Source organism: Rhinolophus sinicus, linkage group LG10, assembly GCF_036562045.2.
Source record: "Rhinolophus sinicus isolate RSC01 linkage group LG10, ASM3656204v1, whole genome shotgun sequence".
NCBI lineage: Eukaryota > Metazoa > Chordata > Mammalia > Chiroptera > Rhinolophidae > Rhinolophus > Rhinolophus sinicus.
The window spans coordinates 90040307-90057744 of record NC_133759.1 but is presented as its reverse complement, the minus strand read 5'-3'; the positions used below and the strand labels follow the sequence as shown (position 1 = coordinate 90057744).

The window sequence follows — 17438 nt, the reverse complement described above, 5'->3', positions numbered from 1 at the left end:
GCCCAAGGCGAGGCCCCGGTCACAAGCTCATACGAGCCGTAGCTCCTCCCCTCTCGCGATGCTCCCACGGCTCCGCAGCACCCCCTGGCGACCTGCTGCTGCCACTGCGGGAAGGACCGCATTCTGGAGACAGAGAGCAGGAAACTGGGCGGGGCGTTGGTCTCGGAGCATGCGCAGTGAGTCCCGAGTCAAGCGCACTGTCCTGAGTGGGGCTTATGAGAGACAGGATGTTTTGACCCTCGCTGTGTTTTCTTTAACATGTCTCAATGAGCACATATTGCTTTTATAATAATAATAAAAAAATACATCTTTTTAAAATTATCTTTAATTTTTAGAAGTTTACACTCATTTGTGATTGCTCCTGGAAATGGGACTGTGAGGTAAGGCATTTTCTTTTCAATAGAGTTAAAAATTTGAAGCCACATTTTTAAATGAATGGCAACATTTCAGTATGTTTGAGGTGTATGTGTTACCTGTGCTTCTCTTTCCTCCTTCTATTAGCAGGTTTTACTTTTAAAAATTATGAAACTACTGAGCCAGAAAAGGGAACTATTGGTACAGGTACAAAATAGATAAATCTCAGAATAATTATGCGAGTGAAAGAAGTCAGAAAAAATATTCCATTTATAATGTTCTAGAAAATTTTAAATAATCTACAGTGGCAGAAAACATCAGTGGTTGCCTTGGAATGGATAAGGTCAGGAGAGGAGAGAGTGATTATTAAGGGGCATAAGGAAACTTTCAAGGTGACAAATATATTCACTATCTTGATTATGGTCATGGTTCCACGGGTGAATATATATGTTGAAATTTATCCACTTATACATTTTAAATACATGCAATTTATTGTATAAGTTATATTTCAATAAGCTGTTGAAATATTTACTAAAAGTTATATAAGTAATACATTAATATATTCTTATTAGGAACATTAGACAATATATTAACAGTGAAAATTTCCCTTCTCCCAAATTTACTTTTCTCTCCAAAGATTTAAAGTCACCACAATATGAGTATTGTTCTTCAAACCTTACACTATGTATTTATAGAAATATACACAGAAATGTACAGGTTTGTGGTATTAAAATTGAGAATCATGAATATCAGTACTTTGTTTTGCTTAAGACTTTTACTCTTCACTGTCTATTCTGTTGAAATTCTTTCATAAACATATATTACTTTATATATGATTAAAACATAATTTTTTTTTAAAAATCTACTCCAGTTGGTTCATTTCACCAGAGAAAGAGAAAGGAATAAAGATTCATGCTCAGTTCATGAATCCCCTCCCTGGAAGAACCTACCAGTTTATTGACTGCTCAGTGTCAGGAACTGAGCTTGGAATGCTACTGAGCAAGTCAATGAATGCACCCTTTAGGTCTTCTCCATACCTGGAATATCACTGATTCTATGGCTCCTCTTAAAGTCTTACCCAAGAAAACCAGATTTTGTGAGAACCACACAGCTCCCTGTTGGAATTTCTGAAGCAAGTGGGAATTTGCCTTCCCCAATCTGCTCCTTAGATGCCTTGACTATAAATAAGGATTCTTTCTTACACCTGACTACCACACCCTTATTAGAGAGACCCTTGAAAAAAGGTTACATCATTTTCAGATACTGTTAGGACTGTATCAACCTTATCATCATGCAGTCCTAATTAGAAATTAGCATACAATAACACCTCTTTATGGTTCCCAGATAACTTTTCTTAAATACATAAGTCTTCCCACACTTTACTCAGAAATATAAATAGAGTTCTAGTTCAAAATGGATGTGTATATACATAAGCTTTTTGACTCTTTTACTCTAGAAACTATGCAAAAGGAAAAAAGAAAAACCCTGCAAATTCTACTTTCAGCAAAGCTAGAAGGTAAATAGAACCCACAGATACCAAAATATGTGTAAGGGCTAACAAAAGCAGCCAAAATCAGATAGAAGCTGTGGGGGAGAATGGGAAAGAAACTCTGAGACTAGTAAAGGGACCCAGTGGTGGCAGAGCTCAGAAAAGCACCAATAAAGTCTTTTCCTGAAGATGAAGAGCTCACTCAGAACTGCACAGCTGTATCCCTTCTGTTTGCAACAACAGGTGTGGAAACAGTTCAGCAAGACTATCAACCAAAGCTCCCCCGAGTCTGGTTTGAATCAGGGAACCCAAGAAGATGAGATTGACAGAAAGAATCTCGCAGATGAGCCATATTTGCTGGAAGCAATCCATCTGTGGCAACAGAGAAAAAAAGACTGGAAGTACACATGTTGGTAAGGAAATCTACATTGCTAGTGGGAGTGTACAATGGTGCAACCACTTTGGAAAACTATTTGACAGTTTTTGATAAAGTTACACACATGTTTATCCTATCCAGCAATTCCACTCCTAGGTATTTACCCAGGGCCTGGACTAGGGTAAGGCAAGCAAGATGCCTCAGGTAGAGAATTTAAGAAGGCAGTCGTTCTCAGGATTGTGCAAGTGCAGCATTAGCACTAATAGGAACAAGAGAGTGAGTGCCTGCTTAAATTTTGTGAACTAGGCTTCCTAGCTTGCCTCACTGTAGTCCTGGCTGTGGCCCACACAAAGGCTTGTACTCAAATGTTCATAGCAGACAGGTTAGTAAAGCTCAACTCGTAACAACCCAAATATTTATCAATAGGTGAATTGGTAAACTGTGGCATATATCGTGGGAAGGAACTACTGATACATGCAAAAAACATGGTGGAATCTCATTATGCTGAGTGGAAGAAACCAGTCACAAAAACTACATGCTATATGATTTGATTTATATCAAATCATATTTATACAATGAGCAAAAACTAGTGACAGAAAGGTAATCAGTGGTTGATTGGGAGATGTGGGGTGGGGACTGACTGCAGGGGGTGTCTTTAGGCATTTTTCTGCCTAAAACACTTACGCTTCCTTCCCTGAACCCTGCCTGCTAGGAAGCAGGAATGTTCAGGACAAGATGACCTCCAAGTTCCTTCCGACTCTCAATTTCTATGACATCATGATATTATCCCCCAGCAGAAAAACTGTTCACAAAAACAGGTGTTTTTACTGAGAGATGAGGCAATTCTGGAGGAGCCAGAGGTGGCCCAGCCCCACCTCCAGGCCCTGGCTGCGTCTCCAGGCCCTGGCTGGCCCAAGCAGAAGTGAGTCTGATGCGGTACCATGGCTCTCCCGGGTCCTTTGTTCTTTCTTGTTCTCTCAGCACTGATGCTAACTGGATCCCACTGCACCCAGGGCTCCGGGACAGGAGGCCTGACCTTCACTTGGGGGTGTTCTGGGGACAAGTGGAAACGAACATTTCCTCCCTCTGCTGCCTTGTGAGCTCTTGCAGAGAAAGCTCCTTGTGAAATGGGTAGAGTTGTGACAGAAAACCCGCGGGTGCCAGCACCAGAGTCAGACCCTGCCCTGCCCTGCCCAGGATCCGAGGGAGAAATCCTGGGTATAAGTGCTGCCTGCACGATACTTAATACTCAGCACCTCATTTAACCCTCTCAACAACTCTAAGCAAGAGGGCTTAGTCTCACTATTTTACCTATGGCTCAGAGATGGCAGAGCTTTGCCCAAGGCCACACAGCTAATATGGGAGCAGCAAAGCTGGGATTGGAATGAGTGTATTTTTCTGCGGTCTTAACCACAGGTTGTCCTGTAACTCAGAAGCCATTTAGTTCAACATTCTCTTTCCTCCCAAAAAAATGCTTGAATTTTTCCTATTACAGCTAGTGCTCAAACACTTCTAGACAAGCAGACTGGCCCCTTAAACCTTCAAGGACGGATGATAGTTTATCTTCTAAAAAGACCTTTGGCACGTATACAGCCTTCTTTAGAACTGCCTTATAAGATCCCACCATACTCATTCCTCCCAAAATCTTCCCTCCTGTGCAATTTAAGAGGTTGATTAAAAAAGACACCTCCTTTGTTCATTCATTCATTTTGCAAAGCTTTACAGAGCTCTTTGTGCTCAGGCTCTGTGCTGGGCTCAGTAGGATACAGAAGTCAATGAGGATGGGCCCCCGACCTCAGGTTGCTCACAGTCTGGGCAGCTAGTTTGTTCCGCGCTAGAGGTAGCTAACCTTTTACTGAATAATGACTGTGTGTCGGGCATTGTTTTCAGTGCTCTGCATGGATGACCTCAACGGATTCTTAACAATCATCTGATTTACTGGCCGTCATTTACTAGACATGTATTTTGATGCCACATTTTGTTGTAACTGTGATTTGGAGTACACTGTAAACATCTTTACTTGCTTCTACTGACTGTTAATTGTGGACCTATCTAGGCAGAAAAAGCATTAGGTCTAAGGCAAGCTGGGACCAGGGTGTAGGACATGGGCGTTGGTAGACCCTCGAGCTCCAGGGGCTGTAGCATCCAGGGCCAAGAAGCTAGAAGGTATCTGTAAGCAAAAAGGAGCCAGGCTATGGAGGCCCCAGGCCAATCTGAGATGGCTCATGACCCTGAACATAGGGGATGCCAGCCAGCCAGCATGCGGTGACTCAAAGTCAGATGGACTCTGTACTTTCTAGAAGATCAGCCCGTTCACTAGGAAACCAAGTCCCATTTACTCATTAATTCACTCACCCATTCATGGAACAAGTATCAATTTAGTCCCCACTATTGGCCAGGCACCAGGCTAGGTGCTAGGGAGATAGGGGTGAATAAAATAGACACAATCCCTACATTGATGGAGTTTTACAACCTAGCAGTGGAGATGGAAAATAAATAAGAAAAGAAGTAAATATGTAAGTATGAGTTAGGGTAAGAGCTACAGGAAGTTAGGGAAAGCCTCTCTGAGGAGGTGATGGGTAAGCCAAGACCTGATGGACATGTAAGAGCCAACCCCTTGCAGAGTCGTGGGAAGAACGATTTTAAGGAAGGCTTCAGCAAAGCGCTGTGAAGTGGGGACGACTCAGTCTTCCAGAAACTGGCAAAGCATACAGAATGAGGAGGAAGGGGTGTGACAGGAAAGGATGGGAATGTAGCAGGTGCCAAATCACGGGTTAGGATGTAATTCCAAAAGCAGAGGAAAACCCCCTTAGGGTTTTAAATAGGTGTGAAAGAATCAATAATTTTTAAAAGACCACTCTGGTTGCTTTGTGCAGCATAGATTGGAGGGTCAAGATGGAAGCAGAGTCATCCCGTGGGGGACTGGTGGCCAATTCTGAGCAGAGTGTTGGGTGTCCAAGTCAAGTCAGTTGGAATTTGCAGGCGGGCTGAGCCTTCCTTCTCCAAGCAGATGAGATTGGGCAGCAGATAAGGGGAGAAGGAGACTAAGGCAGGCCCGCTTGACTCCATAACTACCTGGACACAGCAAAGGTTCTGCCTGGACACATACCGGGACATGGGTGGAATGAGCCTGCCAGGGTGTTCCTGTTTCTTCTGGAGCTGGAGAAGGTCTGAGGCTGCCACAAGGTGTCCTACCTGCGGCTGTGGGTAGCAAAGCACCCAAGTAAGAGAAGTGAGGCAGGGGCTGATGATGCTAGCACGCCGGGTGCCCCATCTTCTCTCTGCCTCCCCTCTTTTTGTAGCAGATCGTATCCTCCTCCCAACGCCCAGGTACATTGTGTTCTTCTGATTGTGGGCCAGCAGGGCTCTTGCTATGTGTTCTGTGGGTTTCTGGCAGATAACCGTAAACAGATAGAGCAGAGCGCTGGAGCAGAAATACAAGATAGCAAGAGGTGGCCCAGCTTGAGCCTGGGCAGCTCCCTCCAAAGCAAGCACGTGAGTGAAAGCCTCAACAATTCAGCCTTTGCTTTGGCACCTCCAGGTCCTCCCCTCAGAGCAGCAACAGCGAAAACTGAGGACACCTTTTCCACTTGAGAATTTTCAAGGTCTCCCTATGGAACAGGACATAGTCTCAGGACCTTAATCTAGCTCAAAAGACCCTGGGTGACCTGGCCACCTCCTACCCTCCAGCCTGTCGTCCCACTTCTCCTCTATGTGCCCTATGCCCAACATATCTGAGCCACCTACTATTCCCAGATATATCCAGTCCTTTCCCACCTCTGAGCCCCTACTCACGCTGTTCTTCCCACGTGCAATGTCCTCCCTCCTCCACTCTGTCAGCTCCAGCCATCTAAATCACTCCCATCCTTCATGCCCACCCCTCTGGGTATCATTCCCTGATACACACAGCGGAATTGCCACCGTATTTTTCCCTTCTCAAGTCAACCCCATTTTTTTTTGCTATATATAGTTTCCCTTGAATATAGTTGTGTATCCGTATCTCTGTAATTAGCCTGTGAGCTCCCTGAGGCTAGAAAAGTTTCTCTGGAACTATTAAAACGAAGTAACTGCCCAATAAATATGTTAGGTGTATATTTTCAGCAAATAGGTCTTCAAACCCTAATGCTAGAAGAAACTTAAGTAGTATAGGCCTTAAAAAAGGCTTGCTGCAAAGCACTGTGTACAAATAGGTCTCACTTTTGTAAATATATATGTTTGCATATATATACATATGTCTAAATATATATGATATCTACTCTAAAATATTAACAGCAGATTCTGAAGATTCTGAAATGAATCTACAGATATATATCTTTTATCTTCATTTTTTTAATTTTTACAGTTGATTTTTCCCCCTTCAGAACACAAAAGCAATATAGCTCTTTCTTAAAGAAAAATCGCACAATAATATAGTAATTGTCAAGTTACAGCTCCCCATAAATCTCCCCTACTGCAAAAACATACCACTAAAAGTTATGTGAATAGTTTTTCAGGGTTTTTTTCATGAATATTAGAATATGCACATATAATACTCATTTTATTTCAAACTATGATATTGATCTGCCATTTAACTTTTCTTTCTTGCTAATGATATATCGTGGACTCATTGTACATGATTTATTTACCAACTCCTTATTGACAGATATTTGAATTATTTCTATTTTGTTGTATGTGGTCGCTGTTATAAACAATGCTGCAAAGAGAATTTCCAGAGATAATTTGGCTCTCCTGACACTTTCTCTTTGTTTCTTCAGGTCTTCTAAATTTTTAACCATAAATATTTTCTGGCATCATAAAACAAAATCTTTATTAAAAAAAAAAAAGGAAGTGTCTGGCCATCTCTCTGTCTCTGTTCAGAATTTCCCTAAATGCTCTCTTTCAACTCATTCATTCATTCATTCAACAAATAACAGTCATGCCCCACACAACAATGTTTCTGTCAACAACAAACCATATATACAGCAGTGGTGCCATATGATTACATGGGGCAGAAAAATGCCTGTCTTGTGATATCTCAGTGCAATGCGTTCCTCGTGTGTTTGTGCTGGTGCTGGTGTAAACACACCTGTGCTGCCCGTGGTGTAAAAGTACAGCACGTGCAAGTATGTACACAGTACATCGTACTTGATAATGATAATAAACAAGTATGTTACTGGTTTGTGTATTTCCCATACCATACTTTTTATCATTATGTTAGCGTGTACGCTTTCTACTTACAAAAACAGTTTGCTGGAAAACAGTGTGCTGGGTGACGCCAGCCACAGCCTCACACATCTCGTGTCTACTGCTCTCTTGATTGTATCACTTTCTCTTGTGCTTGATTTAATCTCGTGTTGTTTTGTTCATCATGGTCCCTAAGCTAATACAAAATCCGCTGCTCATGTTGCCCGTAAGAGGCCACATTGAATACTTGTTCTGGAAATGAAATTAAAAGGGATTTCGGGCTACGGAGGTGGAAAAATCAGTGATGGTTATTGTTCGCCAGTCAGGCATGCCCCAGGCCACTATAGCTGCAATCATGAAGACCAGGAATAAAATGACAAAAGTTGTTCGAGGATCTGTTTCAATGAAGGCAACGAGACTAACAAAAATATGAGGAGGGCCTGAATCAGACATGGGGAAACTTCTGCTGACCAGGAATGAAGACCAGACACAGACGTGTAGCCCTCTCTGCACCATGACCATCCCAGCCAAAGCAAAGCATTTGTTTGTGGTGTTGAAAGAAAAGGCTAGGCCCAACGGCAATGCTGAATTTACTGCTGGCCCTGGATGGTGTAAACGATTCAAGAGTTGTCGTTCATTACCTAATGGGAAAGTGAGTGGTGAGTCTGTGAGTGCTTATGTGAAAGCAGCTGAAGAATTTTTGGAAACTCTAGATAAACTGACTGTGGAGGAAAATTACTTTCCAGAGCAAATACTCAACATGGATGAAACCTCCCTATTCTGGAAACGGGTGCCTAAAAGGACTTCCATCCATAAGGAGGCCAAGAGAATGCCAGGTTGCAAGGCTCGTAAGGACAAGATAACAGTTTGCTTGGGGGCAGGGTTGTGGGCTACACGTTGAAACCCTTTGTGCTCTGGCACAGGGAGAACCCCAGGGCCTTCAAGCGTTTCCTAAGGACACGCTGTCAGTGCTGCAGGAGCAATAAGAAGGCATGAGCGGCCCAGCTCCTCTTCCCAGGTGCCCTTCAGAATTGCTATGCCAGCAAAACGGAGAAGTGCTGTTTGGAAAAGAATATACTTTTGAAGATTTTGCTTATGGTTGATAACGCTCCTGGCCATCCTCACTTTATTGGTGATCTTCACCCCAATATCTGAGTGGTTTCTCTCTCTCCAATGGATCGTAGAGTTAGAGTAGCTTTTGAGGCCTCCTCCGTGAGGAGGACCTTTGCCTGAAACTGAGGAAAACACTGTGAAGACCCTAATCCAGTTCTGGAAGGGCTACTACATCTATGACTCCGTCCAGAATCTTGCTGGGGCTTGGGGTGATGTCACCAAGGAGTGCCTGAATAGCATCTGGAAGAAGACACTCCAGAGGTTCGTTCATGAATGCAAAGGGCTTGCTAGGGGTAAGAGGTGGCAAAAATCAACCAGGCTGTGCCCAGATGGCCAACAACCTTTCCCTGGATGTGGGTGAGGACAACATGGATTTACCCCTAGAGGGGGTTCCTGAGGAACTGAACAATGAGACGTGGTCAGAGCTGGAACAGCAACACGTCGCTGGAGAAGAGGCAAGAGAAAAGGAAACTGCAGGAAAAGGAAGAATGCTCAAGAGAATTCACAGTGAAGGGTTCAGCAGGAGCTTTTACAGATCTCAACAAGCTCCTTAAAACCTTTGTAAACATGGGCCCCAACACCGAAAGGCTTTCATTTGTATGTTCACGGAGCATTATCTGCTGATAAACAAATCGGTGATGAAAGAAACACACAAACCAAGCAAACCACCAAGGACATATTTCTGAAAAGAGGGACAGCTCCTCAGGAAGAGCCTCAGGCAGGTTCTTCAGGAGGGATTCCAGAAGAAGGCCTTGTTATCCTAGGAGATGACAGCTCCCTGCGTGTCCCTGCCCCTGCAGACTTTCCAGTGGGACGAGATGTGGAGTGGAAGTCAGCCTGCGCTAATGTGTATGCTCGTGTCTCAGTTTTCAACAAAAGGTTTAAAAGTTAAACAAAAATTTAATAGAAAAAAGCAAATAGAGTAAGGATATAAAAAATAATTTGTACCGCTGCACAGTGTGTGTTGGAAGCTAAGTGTCATTACAAAAGTCAAAAAGTTAAAAATTTTAAAGTTTATAAAGTAAAAACATTACAGTAAGCTAAGGTTAATTATTATTGAAGAAAAATGTTTTATAAATTTGGTGGCGCCTAAGAGCACAGTGTTTATAAAGTTTACAGCTGTGTACCGGAATGCCCCAGGCCTTCACATTCCCTCACCACTCGCTCACTCACTGACTCACTCAAAGCAACTTCCAGTCCTGCAAGCTCCATTCATGGTAAGTGCTCTATACCTGTGTACCTTTTTTTATCTTTTATCTTTTTACTGTACCTTTTTGGTGTTTAGATATGTTTAGTTATACAAATACCATTGGGTTGCAATTGCCTGCAGTATTCAGTACAGTGACATGTTGTATAGGTTTGTAGCCTGGGAGCAATAGGCCCTACCTCTAGCCAGGTGTGTAGCAGGCTGTACCATCTAGGTTTGTGTAAGTGCCCTCTGTGATGTTCGCACAACCACAAAATCGCCTTTTCTCGGGACATACTGATTATCGGCCATGAGCTGGTCACGGTGCTGCAATACAGTAATGAGCAACTAGATAAGTTCCTGCCCTCAGGAAACTTACATTCCAGTGGGGACAATAAACCCTTCGCCATAATCGTGCTAGTGAAAAATTACAATCTGTGATAAACCGTACTGAGACATGGGCTGGGTGCTGTGCTCTCGTTTGGGGGGCACTGTCTCTGAAGGCTGACGAAGGGCAGGTTGGGAGGCAAGGGAAATGTTCGGCAGAGGAAACCTCCAGTGTCCTGGTGCTGCTGGGGGCTGAAGGGTGGCAGGAAAGGCTGGAGGACACGGGGACAGGAACTGGCAGCTGAGGGTCACATAATCCTTTCTTATCTGTAGGTGGTCAAATCAGTCAGCGGCTCAAGACTTGGCCCCACACCCACCTTGGACTTCGGCATCTGGATGGTGTGGGCCCTGGCCTTCCTGGTGCCACTGTCCCCGCCTTCACCTCTGTGCTGACCACCGTCCTCAAGATGGGAAGCCTCCTGCCCATCTTACAGCACACCCTCCAGACAAGTTCCCCACCCCAGGCCACTGCCTCAGTAGATGGTCTCCTCTGGAGAGGGACATTTCAGGTTAGGGTGTGTTTTTTTATATACGTCTGTATTGTTTGACCTACGTACAGGATGGGCACCCAGAAAATTACCTTTCACCATTTTCCTATTAGACTGTCTATTTTTTTTAATGTGCAAACTTCATAGAATGAATGGATCTCTCCTACTACAACTTCTCTGTATAAAGTTTATATAGGAAACATTTATATTTTATGTTCCCAAACTCAGTACAACAGATTCAACAAAACCATCTATGGGCAATGGCTTGAGACTCTTCTTACATTGTTTCACATTCCAGACCTAGTCAAATGTTAGAATCCCACACAGACAGCTGGGAAAGCAGAACAAATGTTCCCAAAGAGGATGTGAAAGGTGTCACTGTAGACCAAGCAACGTTTTGCAACAACCGTGTTAACCTGCATTCAGTATCACACTGTAAACGTTTGTAGCCCTAACATCACAGGTTGTTCCTGATATACAGATATTTTACTGCGCCTTAGTTGCGTTTAAAAATTTGAATGTTTTTCAATGTTGCGGTTGATGTGTCATGTGACATAAGCTTTTCCTATTCAAAATAATAGGAACTTAATTATCAGTTGGTATGCTTCCACAGATCATCAAAGTTTTAGGTGCAGGTTACTGATACTGGGAAGGGGTTTTGCTGTTGTTGTTGTTGTTTGTTTCACAACAAGAAGGTGTTTTGTTACCAGGGGAAACTTGTAAGAACTCTGATTCAACTAATATAAAAGTAATTGGAGAACAAAAGGAAACTGTATGAGAAAGATCCTTGGAACTTTCATGGGACAACCAAGTCCCAAGAAGGGTCCTGAGGCAGTCAGGCTTTGGGAGCAGCGCAAACCTGGGAGTCGGGCCACCTCAGGCTTCCTTCTGATACCTCTGCTCAGATTAGCTCTCTGTAGGCTCCGTTTCTTTCTCTTGATGCAACCAGCTCTGTCCACAGCTCTCGAGTTTTACATTCTACCATTTGAGGCATCAGAAGGAGACTGCGCTCATGTCTATCTGTTCCCAAAAATCCAGGGAAGGAATTCATTGGTTCAGCTTGGGTCAGGTGCCACCCATGAACCAATCAACTGTAGTTAGGGGAAGCACCTGTAGAAATCATAACTGATACAGAGGAGTCAGGTCACGTAAGGAATGAGGGTTGCTGTGTAGCTAATCCCATGGACATCCATGGCAAGCCTTGAAGAAAGGAAAAAGAAATCAGGAGTAAAGACTGAGTGAGTCCACCTCTAGCCTTCAGCTAGCTTTGCAACTCATAAGCCGTGTGACCCTGGGTAAGTCATGCTTTAAAATGGGGCTAATAATTCCTCCCTTGTTAGGCCATGTAGTGTAAAACTACTGTTGAGAACATAGTGGTTTTTAGAGCAGAGGTAGAGTGAGTTTAGAGGGTACAAGTATAGAGTCTAGAGTGGTGGTTCTCAACAGAGGGTGATTTGCCCCCCAGGAGACACCTGGCAATGTCTGGAGACATTTTTGGTTGTCACAACTAGAAGGGGTATGCTACTGGCCACTAGAAGACAGAACACAGGGCTGCTGTTAAACATCCCACAATGTACAGGACAGCCCTAGATGTCAATAGTGCTGAGAATGAGAAACCCTGCTCTAGAGCCGGTTACCTGACTTCTACTTAGAGCTCCACCATTTCAAACTTTGGTGTTACTTCACTTTTTTGCCTCGGTTTTCCCATCTGGAAAATGAGACTAATACTAGTACCTATCTCCTAAGGCTGTTGTGAGACTCAAACGGATTAATACATGCAAAGTGCTTAGGCCTCTGCCTGGTACATAGTAAGTACTTGCTAAATAGTAAGCTGTTATCTTCCTCAAACCTGACTGAGCACCAGAATCACCCCGAGACCTTGTTTAATAACAGATCCCCAGGCCCTGCCTTAGCTGTGCTGGATCTGAATGTTTGGAATTTGGAATCCAGGACTCTGTGGGGTGTTTTGAGTTCCCTAGCTGATTTTGATGATCAACCAAGTATGGGGGTGATGGCCCTGAAGCACTTGCTCTGCAGAGCGTGGCCTTCAGAGCAGCAGCGTCAGCAGCACTTCAGAGCAGCGCTGCCCAATCTCCAGCGTGCACACACACCACCCAGGGCCTTGTTACAATGCAGGTTCTAATTCAGGAGGTGGGGGAGGGGCAGCGGCGGCGGGGGCGGGGCTGAGGTTCTGCATCCTTCACCCCACATGAGGCCCATGCTGCTGTCCTCTGACCACACTGAGTCACAAAGCTTCAGAGCACTTTATACAGGCACATTTTAGTTTCCAAGCCCTCAGCAGTGTTAGTGGACCCGGAGCCTGCTGCATGCCAAAGGGTTGAACTGAAATAGTCGCCACTGTTTTTCCTGTTCAAAACCCAGAAGCAAAATGAGGAAAAGATACTGCATGTGAACTCTTCAGGTAGTCTCTGTCTCCTGAGGGCTCCCTTGTCTGAGCAGCACAGGTAACCCCATTTGTCTCTTCACTCCCAAGAAAAGGTCGTCCCCTCACTCCTCCCCTGGCTGGGAAAGTGTCTCCCTGTCCCCGGAGTAAAGTACTTTCAGAGGTTCCTGGAGACCCATTGGCTGTAGGTAACCTGGAGGTCATCTTGTTTACAAGCAGATGTTAGTGGTGTTACTTTTCGTGGCTGGTATCTCTTGAAGCATTGTTCTAGAGCTGTCTGTCAGGCCTCACCAGACTCCAGGATTCTGTGTTCTTACAGAGTCAGAGATGGGACCTAAAGTTCATTTCATTCAGGGTTTTTGTAAGCGTTTTTCCATGCCTCTGGTGGTACATGCAATGATGCAGACGGGAGATGGACAACATTTATGTTCTTAATTACGTGTTTGTATTAATATGTTCTGTTCGTGGCAGCTTAGAATGGCATTATACTATTTCCTTTTAAAATCAATTTAATTCTAAAACACTGACTTGATGAGAAAACTAATAGAGGTGTTCCACCTATATTGTTGAGAAATGACTGACGTTGCAAGCACGCTGTGTGAGTTCAATTTCCTCACATTTTAGAAGGAGAAACTAAGCTAGAGAGCCCTGTGCTTCAATTTTCTCATCCTTGAAATGAAGATAATAATCCCTGCTCCATAGGGATGTAGTGAGAATGAAATTAAACAGTGCTTTTAAAGCACTTAGCGTAAAGCCTGGCCTGTCAGGCAGACCTAAGAAATACTAGCTCCTCACGTGATCTGTGTTAGAGGAGGAACCTTATTACCATAATCACTGTGAGTCTTTCTGAGCCTCAGGCTCCCCGTCTGTACAATGAAGGCATCAGCTCAGAGGGCTAAGCATCTCTGGCCATCCAGCTCCCTCATCCTCTAACATGCTAGAGAAACATATCAAATAGAAAGCTGTGAGATGTTGGGGCAAATCTTCCCTTTTTAGTGGGCCTCATTTATCCATCTGTAAAATGGGAGAACTGAAAACCTCTGTATAACAATCCCTCCAACAAGTCGACCTACTTAAACACCACGGTCTTCGCGTTAAAAATCTGCTATTGCATTTGGTGTGCCCTTCGTTGGCACATTTGGGTGCTAGAGTTTTTTAATCAAGCATAAGAAAAACTGCTTTAAAAGTCTGCATTAAAAGGGAGCTTAGTAATTGTTTTCAAATGCTTTCTTTTCCCCTGAACCCTGTGAATGACATCACAAAAGGAACATAAAGATATTGGCTGTTATTTGTTGTCGTTGCTGCTGGGTTTTGGGTTTTGGTTTTTACAGGAATTCCTAGTTCCCACCAACTTGTCACAGGGTTCTGCGGGAGCTTATGAATTTCTGTTAACATAGAAGCTGCCTTCTTTCGGACAGGTCCCAGTCAGAAGCGACCTCATCGGGCATTGGGGCCCCATCCTCGTCTTTGTTTCTGCCAGGGACCTGAATGAAGCTCTAAACAGCTCCAGTGTCTCAATTTGAAAAAGAAGAGTTTGTAGGAAGCCCTCTAAGGCATTTTCAGTTTGGATGGTGATTCTGGGTGGTATCCCCTTGGAAATTTCTAGACTGTCCACAGTCTACTCAGAAAGAGATAGTATAAAAATGTGATTTTTCTCTCACTGGCCACCCTGAGTTATTTGAGCAGAAACTTTGGCCAGGAAAGGGTGCGTGGTTCAGTCTAAAGTACTCATCTCCAGGTGGTGAGGGCCCAGGGTGGACGCATTTCCAAATTTAAAAGAAGCCAGAAATCTTGTTTTTGTGCATGTGTAAACAACTTTGCCAATTTTTAAATAGTGGCTGCTAATTCAGATTGTTTTTTTCATTCAAATTGTGTGGCCTTCAGGCGTCCAAGCCAATTTGCAACCAGGATCTAGATTTCATTCCCAAGGTGTTTCTGAGACTGTTTGAACCTGACTCCTCTCTCTCTCTCTCTCTCTCTCTCTCTCTCTCTCTCTCACACACACATGCGCACACACACACACACACACACACGCACACATACACACTCACACTCTTTCTTTAAAAAAAATGCAGTTGCTTAATGAAAGGAGTTTTCTCTGTATCTTTCTGGCTTTATATTTCTTTGTTGGAAGATTTTCCGTGTCCCTTAGTGGCTGTTCAGCAAAGTGGCTTCAAGTCTGTAAATGGCAAGAGTGGAATTGCTTCTAGTGTGAGGTTGGAACAAGCACTAATGAGTGAGAGGGTGAGGGGAACATATTTTTAAGCTCGATATAACAAACAGCTTTCTTATACTGGGTGAGAAGAGGATGGTGAGTGCCCTATCTCTGAAGATACTTAAGCAGAGGCTGGACAACCGCTTATCAAGGAAGGAATAATTCTTCTATATGGCCTATGAGAAGTTTCTTCCAAGTCTGAGAGTCTATTTATTTTCCTAATAAGTCAATAAATTAAACATTGGTGATTAAATTACTGAGTCTAAAGAATAATGTTTTCATAGCTGTTGTCCAGTGCATTGTAAATAGTAGATTATAGAAGTAGTGAAACACATGTTTGCCTGCAAATATTTACTTTGCATGCAGTAGTATATTACCAAGTCCTCCCTCCCATTTCTGTGCTATTTTTGTTGTATATTTATTTTTATGTGTGCTATAAGCCCATAATACCCTGCTATTATTTTTGCTTTAAACCAGTGGTTGTCAAACTTTTTCTTAAAGGACCAGATAGTAAATATGTTATGCTGTTCGTATAGTCTCTTTTGCAACTGTTTAACTCTGCTGTTGCAGCTCAAAAGCAGCCGTAGACACTACATAATCGAATGGGCATAGCTGCGTTCCAACAAAACTATGCTCATAAAAACAGACGGCCAAACCCACAAGCTAGGGCTTACTGATCCCTGCTTTAGATAATCAACTCTCTTTAAGAGTGAATAAAAATAAGGAAGAAAAGCTTTTATATTTACCTTTCTTGTATCCATGTCCAAAGATCTTCATTTCTTTTTGTAGACCCATAGCTGTCTGTTGTCATGTTCCTTCTTCCTGAAGAACGTCATTGTTTTCTGCTTTACGTGATTTCCGATGAGTGTGTTGTGTGTAGATGTCTTTTTTCCCTGGATTCCTTAAGATTTTTTTTCTTTATTTTTGGTTGTCAGTAGTTTGAATATGATGTGTCCGGGTGAGTGTGTGTGTGTGTGTGTGTGTGTGTGCAGGCATGTGTGTATTTCCTATGTGTGGGTGGTTGTTTGTAGTTGTATGTGTATGTGACTTCTCATTTTTAATAAAATGGGATCAAATAATACTTAGTGTGGTGAGCGCTTCACATTTCACAATCATGTATCCTGAATATCTCTTTGCATCAGCATATACAGATGTACTTGAATCTTTTGCACAGCGGCAGCAACATTTTACTCAATAGGATTACAATTGCTTAATTAATCTTTATCCCCTCAATATACATGCAGGTCTCCAATCTTTGGCTGGAACAGATCACACTGTAATAAACACCCTGGGGTATAGCGGTCAAAAGATCTCTATAGGATAGATTCCTAGAAATTGAATCGCTGAGTTAAAAGGAATGTGCTTTTTAAAGTTTTGATAAATATCACCAAATTCACTTTCAGTGCTATGCCACTGTTATTTTAATGTGTTTGTCTTTGATCAGTGTAGAGATCTTACCATGCTGTCCCTTGTATTATACTCCTGGTGCTCAAGTTTTATTTCTCCTATGTGATGTACATCTGTTTCTGCTGCCCAGCCTCCTTCCTTCCTTCTTCTGGTAATTGTTCCCTAATTTTCCTTGGAAAAAAACACTTCTGCTTTTTTTTTTTCTTCTTTGAAGAAATGACAGTGACATTTTTAAGGTCCTTGCAGAGGAAAATGAGCATTTGGCCATCCCTGCCAGTTCCCAAAATGCCTTTGGAAATTTGATGGATGCATGAAATCCCAAAGTCCTGAACCACATAACTATAGATTTTTGTTTTGTTTTGGAGTTTCTACTATGCATTGGGCATAGTGGGGAGATATCGGGATAACTAAACTACAGCTTCAGAGGCTTGGATTCCAGTCAGAGCTTTGCCTCTATACTGAGTTGGTCACCTTAGAAAGTGAAGTAACCTCTCTAAGCCTCAGTTTCCTCATTGTTATGGCACACAGACCCACGGAAAGGCCCTGACACTGAAAACCTCCCTCCACATGTGGAGGCAGAGAAAGACGGAAGAAAGAGGCTGACCACTCCAGTCGGGTAATGGGTAGCGGTGATTAAAGGAAACTTATAAATGAGGTGTGTCTTGGGTGACTTGAAAGCTGAAATGGATTTCCGTACCACTTAGCGGGAGCCAGAGAAGTAGGCCCATCCGCTCTCCTGTAGGTGGTCCAGCAAGGCCTGCGGGGTTTTCTGCGGTAAACACAAATCTTCACAAGTTAACACTATATCGTCAATGAAATGGGCCCATTTCACAGAGGTCAGGAAAGAAAATAGTGA

The 17438-nt window shown here is 43.2% G+C and overlaps 1 long non-coding RNA gene across 1 annotated transcript; it reads left to right on the top strand.

Annotated features, from left to right (window-relative positions):
• Positions 1-92: 92 nt before the first annotated feature.
• On the top strand, positions 93-12682 carry LOC141567293 (uncharacterized). Its single transcript, XR_012489846.1, has 3 exons — positions 93-380; positions 2087-2256; positions 10342-12682. It is a non-coding gene; the product is annotated as an uncharacterized LOC141567293 (long non-coding RNA).
• Positions 12683-17438: the final 4756 nt, after the last annotated feature.